Consider the following 10591-nt stretch of genomic DNA (forward strand, 5'->3'; position numbering starts at 1 on the left):
CGCGGGACTGACACCTGCGAGGGGGCCTCCCCGCGGCCGGACGAGAGCCACGGGGCACGCGGGCGCGCTCGCTCGCGAGGATCGCCACGCGGGCGCCCCAAGGACGCGCGCCTCGCCACCCGCCCCCAAACCGTCCTCTCGGAGCCGGGAAAACGGGTGGGGGGCGAGGTCTGTTCCGCTCGGCACCGCGAGAGTAGGCCCTGCCGTTGTGCGCCCTCCCGCTCGCCCGCGCAGCCCCGGCTTTGGGCAGCGGCCGTGCGCGCTTTGATGTCCGCCGACCCGGTCGAGCCTCTCGCGCGAGGGCTGGCCTGGGGACTCGGGCGGCCCGCCGTGGCGCCAACAGTCCTCCCTGGCGTCCCGCCTCACCAGGAGGCAGCGATTTGGGGACAAAGATGATGGTAACTGAAATGGTCCCGGTCTGCGGATGCACCGAAGACAATACCTCTCAGAACGCACGCGAAAGGCACGGTAACTGCAGCCTCAGCCGAGCGTGCTACGCTAAGGGACGCTGAGGCAGGAGGATCACAGGCGACCCCTGTGCCCCAAAAGAAAATAAAGGATATCATAAATTCTGTGGGCTGGACAGATTCAAAGGTAGACAGGGAAGCTAGAGCAAGCTCGGTCTCTTAGAAGCCTGTATGAACCTACAAGGAGCTCCGTGTTGATGTCAGAATAAACAGATCGTGCATTTAGGAGCGTTTCCTTAGTTGAAAAAAAAAATCATTGTCTCAAACAGAGGCTAAACATTTGATCACGCTCCGCTACTTAACTCCCGTTTCTGCTCCGTGAATGAAACCAAGGATGAGTGACCTCCCTTACATTGAAAATCCATCCACAAATAACTTTAGTCATCAGAGATCCCAGATATGAGCTACAATTCAAGCGCCTTGTACCCCCCCACCCATCTCAAATCATGTCAACCAACAGCTCTACGCTTCTTCATTTAATCATCTTGCCAGTCCTAGAGCCCTAACAGCATAGAGCAGTGGTTCTCAACCCTTTGGGGGGAGGGGCAAACGACCAGCTCACAGGGATAGCCTAAAACCATGGGGAAACACCGATATTTACATTACGATCCATAACAGAAGTACCAACAATAATTATCGTTGGGGGCCACCACAACCTGAGGGCGATGTTGAAGGTCGCAGCATTAAGAAGGTTGAGAATCACTGGCCTAGACGGTGGGCGAAATTGCTCAGTAGGTACATAAAAACACCTGTACACCTCTGCCAAGTAAGGGGACCAATTCCCAGCCGGGTGGTAGTGGCACACGCCTTTAATCCTGGCCTACAAGAGCTAGTTCCAGGATAGTTCCAAAGCTAGACAAATTTTGTCTCAAAAAATCAAATAATAATAATTTGAAAAGAGGACCAATTCCCACAAGCTTGACCTATCTCACCCCTTTCTCTATATAGGTGTGTGTACAGAGATTATATACATTTTAGGAGCTGTATTGTAACCGAGGGAGGGAACTGCTGGAGCCACACTGCTGGCATTGGACTGCTGGTCCACTAACTGTGATCTGAAGTAAATTCACCTCCCTCTATCTTAGCCTGAAGAAAGAAAAAGCGATTTTTAAAAAGGAGCTACCTGCTTTATATAGAACTGTCCTAGTAAGCACAGAAGGCCCCTCAACATCCATGGGAACTGGACCTAGGACTCTAGGAATATTCAAGTCCCATATATAAAATGGTAGGTAGTGTTTGCCTATACCCTATACACACCCTAAACCACCTCTAGATGAAGTCATACTGAATACAAAACTGTACAGACAAGAAAGAACACCTGAACCTATCCGGTACTGATGTAGTCTTTTCAAGTGTCTTCTGTCTACAGTCGGTTAAATCTGAAGAAGGCCGACTGTAGGTTACACCTCTTGACACAGAGCATCTGCTTGAGTGGCTACATCTATTCTTCGTTATGCCATTGAGAGCAGCCTAAGGTAGCGAACCTTCTTTACAGAGAACACATTCAGAGGAGCAAATGTGCAGTATGGCATACTGCCTTCAGAGAAAAAACAGGGAAGGGGCTACTCTGATAGCCTCCTGGCACAAAAAGCAGGTTTAACCAAAAGACCATGAGTAACGCAAACTCGGATTGGTCTTAATAATAAAACCCGGAGTCAGCTATCGGGAGTGAAAGTTGAAAGATTAGAGAAGCCAGCCACAAGTTCTTACCTCTACTTCAGACCAAAGGGCAATCCTGTCTCTGGGAATATGCAGTCTGAATGCCGCGTGTTCCTGTCTCCTCCCACTTTATATTCCTCTCTCCGCCCAGCCATATCCCTCCCTGTTTCCGCCTCCCCGGAACTGGGATTAAAGGCCTCCGAGTCCCAAGTACTGGGACTAAAGGTGTGAAGCAACACTGCCTGGCTCTGTTTATCTTTTTGATAAACAGGATCAATTTCCTGTAATTCAGGGTGACTTTGAACTCAGAGATCTTTTGCCTCTATCTCTCAAGCGCTGCCATGATAAACGTGTGCCACTACTGCCTGGTCTCTATAGCTAACGAGTGTGGCTAGTTCTGCACCCTTATCTTCAGGCAAGCTTTATTTGTTTTTTCCTTTTGTTTTGTTTTGTTGTTTTTTTTTTTTTTTCTCAAGACAGGGGGTCTCTGTAGCTTTGGAGCCTGTCCTGGAACTCACTCTATAAACCAGGTTGGCCTCAGACTCAGAGATCCACCCGCCTCTGCCTCTCGAGTGCTGGGATTAAAGGCGTGAGCCACCACCGCCTGGCAGAAAGCATTATTATTTGTTAAAGCACATACAAAATACCACCCCAACCATGCTTTCTTAAAGCGTTTTGTAATAAGGGGAAACTTGATCATAACGAAAATCTAGCAAGCACACGCATACACGTGGGATTGCGTGGATCCTGTACACACACACACACACACACACACACACACACACACACACACTCACACACAGAGAGAGAGGGAGGGAAAGAGAGAGAGAGAGAGAGATTGGCAGAGAGAAAGGTTGCACAGAGCATGAATAGCTTGTTCCTCCTACTGTAACTCAATCCAGTTGATAGTAACCGTACACCTTCCAGAAAAAGTAGGCTGTGCAGGGGAAGCTGAGCTGTAGGTATTCAATCAACTCCCCGGCCACTTGCAGTTTAAAAATGCCCTCTATTATACACCACACTGCCACTCCCTGCACAGTATCTGAATGTGTACAGCATTGGTTTTGATAAGGAACTTTTCTTTAATCGTATCTGAACAGGAAAATCGGTTATTTTATGCTCATAAAAATCCTGAGGGGTAGATAAGACAAGCATGATAAACTGCAGAATAGTCAACGTTATAAGTAAGTCAAAAGCAAAAACCTAGTGTTAATAGGGCCATTTTCAGTTCTTAGTTCTGCCTTAAGCGTAATGTAATCAGCACTTCAAGCACACTGATACCCAGCTTTACAACAGTCATCTCTTAAACTGGGTTGCTAGAGCTTCCTTATGAGATTTCAGAAATAACTCAAGAAGACCCTGCCTCAGGTCTAAGGACGTGGTGCATTTTAAGCTGTTGTACTGCCGAGGTCCTTGGATGAACAAATAATCGTTGAATAAGTAATCTCCCCCGTGCCATTATGGGAAACCATGAGAATGGCCATACAGGACTCAATCACGTTGCTGAGGCTTCACGGTTGGTTTGCTTAGACCACTATGTCTCGCATCTCCTTTAAGATGCGCTTTATGAGCCGGGCGGTGGTGGTGCAAACCTTTAATCCCAGCACTCGGGAGGCAGAGGCCAGCGGATCTCTGAGTCTGAGGCCAACCTGGTTTATAGAGTGAGTTCCAGGACAGGCTCCAAAGCTACACAGAGAAACCCTTTCTTGGGGAAGAGAAAAAAAGAAAAAAAAGTGCTTTATTATAAATATTTTGGGTAGTTAGTCTGGGTTTCATTATATGCCCACTAGGTTTTGGTTTGGTTTGGTTTGGTTTGGTTTGGTTTTTTTCAAGACAAGAGTTTCTCTGTGTTATCCTGGCTGTTCTGGAACTCGCTCTGTAGACCAGGCTAGCCTCAACTCAGAGATCTACCTGCCTTTGCCTCCCGAGTGCTGGGATTAAAAGTGTGTGCCACCACCTCCTGACTTTTTTAAAATTTGAACTATTCCTTTATTTGCATGGATTTTTTTGTCTGTATGTCTGTGCGCCACCTGCAGTCCCATTTGCAGGTGTTGTGAGCCACCATGCGGGTGCTGGGAACTGAACTCGGGTTCTCCAGAAGTATAGCCTGTGCTCTTCACTGCTGAGCAACCATCTCCAGCCTCCCAGCTATTTATTCTCTGGTGAATTAATATCGTTCTGAAGGTTAGAGGTCAGCTGAATGTCTGGAAAGGCATACTTTGTAGGTAATGCTACAACCCTGGAGTCAGAGAAGTCTTATTTTAAACCCCAGCTTTATTTACTTGCTACACCAGACCTTTGCTTATTAACTTCCACAAACCTCAATTTTTTTGCATCAATAAGTTAAATATCTTATTAGCACTAATTTATTAAATTATGAGGATTAATGAAGTTACCCAAATTTAATGCAGTTTAACATAACTCAAGCATAGCAAGAGCTTAGTAAATATTGGCTATTATTCAAGTTGATTCCAAAATAGCTGAGCAGCAAAGAGGAATATTTTTAGATGTGTGGCAGCGGTGCAGATAATTATACTCAAATGCGTGTCTTTGGGTATGAAACCAATAAATGCTCTCTCTATCCAGTTGGATTTAATGGCTCAATAAAGAGTTAAGTTTGGAAATGCTTGGTCAGAGGAAAAGATGAACTTTGAGTTCATCTCAAAGATATTACCCATAGAGTTGGACCTCTTTGATTCTCTTCAATATCAAGTAAGATTTATCTGCCCAACCCCAACCAGCTCTTTGACTTTATTTGGGGTTGGGCTTGGCTTGAGGGGAACAAGGTCTTGCCTAGGCTGGTCTGGAACTCTCTGTAAAGGGGAAGGATTACAGGCATGGACCACCACACCCAGATCCTGGTAACTCTTGGATCTACTTCTCAGCATAGGTGTCTACTGATATCACCCCACCCCACCTCCCCAAAAAGCACAAGTCACCCACCCAGCAACAGTAAAATTTGCGGGTTTTCTTTTTTTTCTAGCTAGTAAAATTCTTTAAAGTAATCTGTAGGCACCATCTGTTGCGCATCTTCTGGGGCTCAAGAAGGGAAAACAAGCTGGGGTTTGATTAAAAATGAAGGACTCAAAATAGCAAAGGAGAACTGTAAAGTAGCATACAATCGCTGGATCTCAGGGTGCTCTTTTAGGTACATCTGACTGCAAAATTCATGTGTCTAGAGAAAAGGGGCTGGTGTCTTGTGTCAGCACCTCCACCGGCAGACAAGGAGCAGCTGAATCGACTTCTCCCCGCGGCTTCCACTGCCAGAGTCAGCCGGCTAGAATAGCTAAACACTGGTCAAGCCTTCCCCACCCACTCCCCTCCTCCTTTGGCTGCTCTGCTTTTCTACGCACACTCTCTGCCTCTCTCTAACTGTGCCCTCATAACGCTCAGAGCAGACACAAAGGGAGCCGGGGTCGGGAAAAGAACGGAAGCTCCCATAGTGGCAGAATCACAGAATGTGGTTGAAAGGATGGATGTGTTAGCCGGGCGAGCCCCCCTCCCTTTCTTTAATTGCCTCTGGTTGTGAGATCCCCCCTCCCTCGCCCACCCCTGCCCCCGCCAGCTCCCGAGGAATCATATCACCTGGGACGCTTGCTTAAAAAGCAGGCTGTGTGGTTCCCAACCTGAGCCACTAAAGCTTCTAAAACTATTCCCAAGTCTGCATTTTTTTAATAGCCACGCCAGGTGATTGTGTGCACATGGAAGGTCCTGAAGAGAGCTAGATAAGCACCTGCAAAATGCTGTATATTTAAAGCACTCAACATTTATAAACTCACTGTAGCCTCCAGCAATCTCATAAGGTTGAGTAAATAGTGTTAGGCCCCCTCCCCCAGCTAAAAGGTGAGACAATGAGATTAAAACCCTGGTGATCGTCTTGTTCTCTTGACTGCCTGTTCATCTGGGGTATTTTAAAATAAATCCGTTTTGGAAGACTTGAGGGAAACAATGGGGTAAAGAAATTTGAAGAGGCAACATGTTCTCTCCTAGCAAGGGTAATGCCAACTAAAAGTGGGGAGGGGGAGGAAAGGGTGTCTCCCCACTTGGTGCAAGAAAACCAGGTTGACCTGGGAGACAATTAATTAATGGGCTTCAACTACAGAAGTGATTATACTCAAACTACATAACAGCTATTGCAGATGTCACCCTAACCTAGAAGCACCCTGAATGACTAATAAATATGCAAATTTAATTAATTCAACCATCCTAAAGGCTTGGCACCACCACAGTTGTTTGGGTTTGCTTTGTCATATACATAATGCATATATATATAATAAAAGAATATTAATTTACTTATTTATTTTTATTTATTTATTTTGGTATTTCAAGACAGGGTTTCTCTGTAGTTTTGGAGCCTGTCCTGGAACTCACTCTCTAAGGCCAGGCTGGCCTCGAACCCACAGAGATCCACCTGCCTCTGCCTCCCAAGTGCTGGGATTAAAGACATGTGCCGCCACCGCCTGGCCTTCCTTTCTCTTTTTGAGAGAAGGTCTTATATGTAGATCCACGTGCATCTACCTCCCTAGTACTGGGACTAAAGTTGTGCCCAACTTCTCACTGCTGCTCTACCTCCTCATTTTGCTCCTAAATTTTTCTATTCTCTTGGCTTCAAAAAAAAACCATTGCACTATTGGTCACCCCGTTCTTCCATCAGCACCAGAATCCCTAAACACCCCCTTTTCTTGGCTTCTCTTCTCTTTCAGAATGAGTTTTATCCTGGCAAATATAAAGCCAGACAAAATATCAAGGAAAAAGGAAAAATGAGAAAAACTGGGCTTGGAGAGAGAGTTCAAGGACCTCCTCAACTGCCTATCAAATGGTGGCTAGCCTAAACTGCATGATACCCCATCTCAAGAAAGAGGAAAACACACACTAAATGTAGTAAAACTAAATAGGATTAGCCAGTGAGGTGTCACATGCCTATAATCTCCAGACTCAAAAAACCAAGGCAAGAGCCTCAAGAGTGTCCTAGCCTCCGTGTTTAAGAACACCACTTGCTCTTCCAGAAAACCAGGGTTCGATTGCCAGCACCCACACAGCGGCTTAAAATTGTCTGTAACTACGTTCGAAGGGCTCCCTCAGCCGGTGCCAGCCACACATGTGCTACACATACATACATGCAGTGCAGGTACATGCATCTAAACACATACACAGAAAATGACAATAAATCTTTTTAAAAAAAAATCAGTCGAGGGGGAGGTGAGGATGGAGCTCGGTTGGTAATATGCTCTGGTGACAAACACCCACAGAATCTCAGTTCTTGGGATACGGAGGCTGGAAGGGTTAGGTCATCTTAAGCAAGTTTGTTTGAAGGTAGCCTGGGCCAAGGAGACTGTTTCCAAAAGAAAAGAAAGAAAATTAGTGGAGAATTGCTAGCTGACCTCTGCCTCCAAAAACTTCTGAACAGCTGAGCATACATGTGAGATACAGGCTCCTGCAGACTTAGGCGTGCCAAAAGGACCACAGAAATACTTGGATTGTGTAGTTATCCCTGTCCCTGGGGTCATTTAAAAAAAAAAAAGAAGAAATTTAATAGACATTAACCCCTTTTAGGTCTACCAACAACCCTGCTGGATTTCAGTACCTTCTTTCTGTAAATAAACAACCCAAGACACAGAGATGTTAAGTATCTTATCCAAAGTCACACAGCTGTAAGAGGCAGAGCCAAGTTTTGTTCTCGTTTATTCCAATTCCCCTCATCATCCATCTAGAGACTAAAGACTTGATGTCTTCAGGTTTTTTCACTTCTTGAGTTTGTCTCATCTGTACTTACTGTTTGGGCACATTTCTTCAATGGCATTTAAAAATTTGAAAAATAGTGGTGTATGTTTAAATTTGCCACAGACCTAAAAATCCACTAGCCAAGCATCACCTACAGAGAGATTCAACAAAAAAATATTAATAGGTGCTTGAATCCTCAGATACGCATAGATTCTGTTTTGATGAATGATAAATAAACCCACTTAAGTCATAAATGGATCTGCTAAAGCCGTAGAAGCTTTTGTTTATCATTATGGTTTTTGCTCTTCTAATATGAAAAGTAAAAGCTATTTTTTTTTTCTGAGACCATAAAATAGTTCAAGATGTCGGGGGACTCACTGGTACATGGGGGGCCAAAAGGATTCAGCAGAAAAGCCAGTTGAGTAGAAAAACCAGGATTTAGGTTTAACAGACAGGCTGAAAGTAGGTCAGTGTCCCCGACTGTCACAGCTGGTGGAGAATGTTGTCAGAAGATAAATGGGGGAAGGGTGGGATTTAAGGTGGGGACGTGGAGAGACCCTGCATGGAAGACTGTGTGCTAGAAAGAGGGGATGTACAGACCACTTTAAGTCAACCTCTGTAGGCTGGTGGGAAAAAGAGTTGAAGCAGAATCTCCCCTTCTGCCTCCCAGGCCTGTTCCCTACCTCTGCATCCAGTCTGCCGGATACAGAGACACCATGAAAGCAACGAGAGAAAGACAAACCTGCTGATTTTTTGATTAAATAAGAGGAAGAAAAAAAAGTGGAAGAATTAATCAGCTAATCCAGACCTCAGGAGACAAGGAAAGGAGTTAGGCAGCGATGGCTGAACAAAAGAGACAGGCAGACGAGGAACAGTGCGGTCATCGTGAGTGTGTCACTGTAGTGATTTCTAGTTTCGGAAGTTTAAAACTGACAGAAACAAAGTGCTGGGAAGACACCACAATAGATGAAATTTGTAATTAAGAATATAAATCAGAGCTGGGCGGTGGGGGCGCACGCCTTTAATCCCAGCACTGGGGAGGCAGAGGCAGGTGGATCTCTGTGAAATCAATGCCAGCCTGGTCTACAGAGTTCCAGGACAGGCACCAAAGCTACAGAGAGACCCAGTCGCAAAACACCAAAAATATATATATATATAAATCAGGCCAGTGGTAGTACCTGCCTTTAATCCCAGCACTCTAGAGGCAAAGTCAGGTGGATCTCCATGAGTTCAAGACCATCCTGGTCTACAAGTGAGTTCCAGGGCTACCTAGAAAAACCCTGTCTCAACCGGGTATTGGTAGCACACGCCTTTAATCCCAGCACTAGGCAGAGGCAGGCAGATCTCTGTGAGTTCGAGGCCAGCCTGGGCTACAAGAGCTAGCTCCAGGGCAGGCTCCAAAGCTACAGAGAAACCCTGTCTTGAAAACCAAAAAAAGAATAACTCTGTCTCAGAAAACAGCAACAACTTAGTAGCTAGCGGGGCACGATAGTGGTAGTGCCTGCCTTTATTTCTAGCACTTGAGATGGAGAGGCAGGTGGATCTGTGAGTTTGAGGCCAAGATTGGTCCACATCAGCAAAACCCTGTCTGAAGAAGAAAGGACTTCTCTCTTCCACCCTCACTTCCTGTGGTTACCTGTCCATGGTTAGAACGCCTTTTTACAGGTCTCCTTCTGGGTGTGGGTGGCCTCTATTAAATTTAAGTAAATTAGCAATAATGTCAGTTCTTGGAATGTGGTGACATCTCAGGATCTCTGCTTGAAATTAGCCGTGCACCTCAGACATTCTTTTCATCACCAAAACAGTCCTCTGTCCTTTTGCGTGGATCCCAGATCAGGAATCAATTGGGTCCAATCACTCTCCTATCCCATCACCAGCAACAGCCTTGAAACCCCTAAGAACTGTTCCTACTCTGAGCACACTGGTAGAACCTAAATATTCACATAACACCCACATGTCAAGATAAGCATGACCAGAAATGGGAGATACCCCCAGGACTAGGAAAACTGGGTTGTCCGGCACCCATATCTGAAGTGTGTGCTGCTTTTCATTATTCCTCCCACTCAGAAATTTCTTTCTCTTCCTAAGGAAGGAACTTAAATATTTATCTTCTGCTTCCCCTCCCCCCTTTCTGTCTCCTCTCCTTTCTTCTGTACCAGATTCTATTTCCACCTCACATTGCCCCTGTATTTTCTTCTAAATCCTGACTTTGTTGTGTCTTGGCTTAATCTGTTAGCTGTCCACTAAACTTTCAGAGAGAGCTGGAACCAGAAACAGCACATTTGGCAAAAAGCCAGTCACACATACCACAGAACCAGAGACAAGCTCTAAGACTGCAAAATCTTTTCAGCAACCCATTCCTGGTTCTTGCAGTCAGCAGTTCACCCAGACCCATGGTCGGAAAGAAACAACACATACATTCGAATACACGTTGCCCACACAAGGCCTCTGCAGTCAGTTCACAAAGACACAATGTCTGCAGAAAGGCAGAAAGGTCTTTGCCGGCTGCACACGCGGGCGATGCTTTCCCCACCCCTTCCTAAGCCGTCCTGACTGGCTCTTTCTTCCAGACACCTCCTCCCCTCCCGCTGCCTGACTGTGGCTCTGCTTCCTTTACTGGAGTCCCAAACTCGAACTGCCTGCCTGCCATCTATCAATCTCCCGACAAATCCGCGAGCTAGGCAATAACTTCTTCAAGTTCCTCTTGCCCTGACCAGGAATTTAATCTCGCAAAAGGACAGTCC

The sequence above is a fragment of the Microtus oregoni genome, unplaced genomic scaffold, assembly GCF_018167655.1.
Source record: "Microtus oregoni isolate MIOR12 unplaced genomic scaffold, Mior012 000002F_ref0000024, whole genome shotgun sequence".
Classification (NCBI taxonomy): domain Eukaryota; kingdom Metazoa; phylum Chordata; class Mammalia; order Rodentia; family Cricetidae; genus Microtus; species Microtus oregoni.